This window comes from Marmota flaviventris, chromosome 5 (assembly GCF_047511675.1).
Source record: "Marmota flaviventris isolate mMarFla1 chromosome 5, mMarFla1.hap1, whole genome shotgun sequence".
NCBI lineage: Eukaryota > Metazoa > Chordata > Mammalia > Rodentia > Sciuridae > Marmota > Marmota flaviventris.
The window spans coordinates 134,266,520-134,268,670 of NC_092502.1; the positions used below are offsets into that span (position 1 = coordinate 134,266,520).

Below are 2,151 nucleotides of genomic sequence, written 5' to 3' on the forward strand. Positions count from 1 at the left end.
TAATATAGAATTTTAGATTTGAAACCACTATTTCTATGGCACTGGATTGCACATTCAAACACAAAATTCACAGATATGAAGTATGGTAGCAGGAGTGCTCTTCTAAAGTAAATCTGCACTTTAGAATTGATAAAGTGGAGACAAGTAGAAATATATGGACCACAGACTGGAGAGCTATTGAGCTTCCTTGGGTTTTAGTGAATGTTCATTTGCTCTACTCTAGAAGATATATCACAGTTAACTTTGTAACATTAAGGAACATGATCAAATTATTTTCAAAATGTATTTTATGTTGACTTTTTAAATTTTTCATAACAGTCTTTCAAATAATAGAAAGTTTTATGCCTAGGGTAGATGGAATAAAAGCGAGAAAGACCACACATCTTTGGTACACAAGTCTTTTCATGCCTGAAATCTACTCTCAAAAGATGTGAAAATTTTCATGGTGGAAATTATGGAACTTCACCTTCACCTCAAATTGCAACCAGGGAGAGAGTGTCTGCCTAGCCACAATCTTAAATGATATGTATTACTATATAAAGATTATGACCTGGTTACCAAATATAACCACTATATCAAAAGGAGAACACATAGAGCACAGAGTATAGAAGAAGAAAGGGATTACACAAATTTTAAAAATCTGTCTAGCACTTACTTTGGCAGCATATATACTAAAATTTGAACTATACAGAAGATTAACATGGTCCCTTCACAAGAATGACACTCAAATTGGTGAAGTGTTCCATATTTTTTAATCATCCCCCAAAACCAAACATCAAATGTTTACTCTGATATGTGGATGCTAACTCACAATAAGTGTGAGGAGAATAGAAGTTCTGTGGATTAGACAAAGGAGAATCAAAAAAAAGGATGGGAATAGGGATAGGAAAGACAGTGGAATGAATCTAACATAAGATTGTTAAGTTTATATGTGATTATAACACAGTGACTATACATCCACAAGACTGGGATCCTTATTAGAATAAGATAAATTGCATGTTTGCATAAATATGTCAAAATAGATTGTACATCCATGTATAACTAAAAAGAAAAAATAAAAAATCTGTCTAGATGAAAGCTTTCATTGTGATTATTTACAAATATTACAACAGACTAAAATCATATATAATTTGAATATGCTTTTCAGGAAAGGTTATTGCCAAAAATGTCTTAAATTGGCTTATTTTAAGGCTACCACCAAGTCCAAACTGTAACAATGTGGAATGGGCTATGAAATCTCTACCAATCTCAGAAAAGTCAAACTTTGCAATGTTTATCTGATATATGACCATTGAAGGCTAAGGAGTAAGAATACAACTCTCTCCTCCCCCTGCATGTCAGGGGTCATGATACACAATGGAGAAAGAATGTCATCCTAGAGAGAAGAATCGAGAACTTAGAGAGTGGACTAGAAAGAAAACTTGCTCTACTATCAGAGTTATTTTCTTTATTTTTCATATTTAACATAGTTTACTATTTGTAATTATTATAAGCTAAACAATTTCTAAGGTTTTTACTCAATGAAATATCTAGTATTAGATCATCATTATATGGATAATATATAGTACAAGTATTCAGTTTTTCATTTTGTAGGTTTTAAAAAGTGTGTGGACTCTGGACTCTTATTTTGGTCTGGTAAAGAGAATTGTATGTAACTCGGAGATCTCAAACCTACAAATAAATATCAGTAACAATGGTAACATTAGGAATTCCTCACTTGGGGATGTGGTGAATAAGATATACACAGAAAGAGGGAAGCACATGAATATACTTATAAACACAGTACCATGAAAAAGTCCTGTTCTGAAGCCAATCCACTTACATTTGTATACCTGACTTTTTCTTAGGTATTTAGGGACATGATATGATAACAGTAATACTACTAGGGTTCCTTTACCGCTACACAGATTTATGCATCCACACCATATCCAGTGGGATATAAACAGTGATCTATGTGAAAACATTTAGAAAATGTCCTTGAATGATGCCTTTAAATTTCTCTAATCTCCTGTTACACTGAGATTAGAGATATTTCCTCATTTTTATCTCTGAAAAGTATTGATTTTTTTACAATGAGATACAAATGTTATTTCTGTAAGGAGTTTTAGTCATTTTATGAATGTCAATTTACCCAGTTCACTTTTCAGTACT

The 2,151-nt window shown here is 32.2% G+C and overlaps 1 pseudogene; it reads left to right on the forward strand.

The window, feature by feature from the left end:
- The first annotated feature begins 651 nt into the window (after positions 1-651).
- LOC139705927 (U6 spliceosomal RNA) lies at positions 652-752 on the forward strand (annotated as a pseudogene).
- Positions 753-2,151: the final 1,399 nt, after the last annotated feature.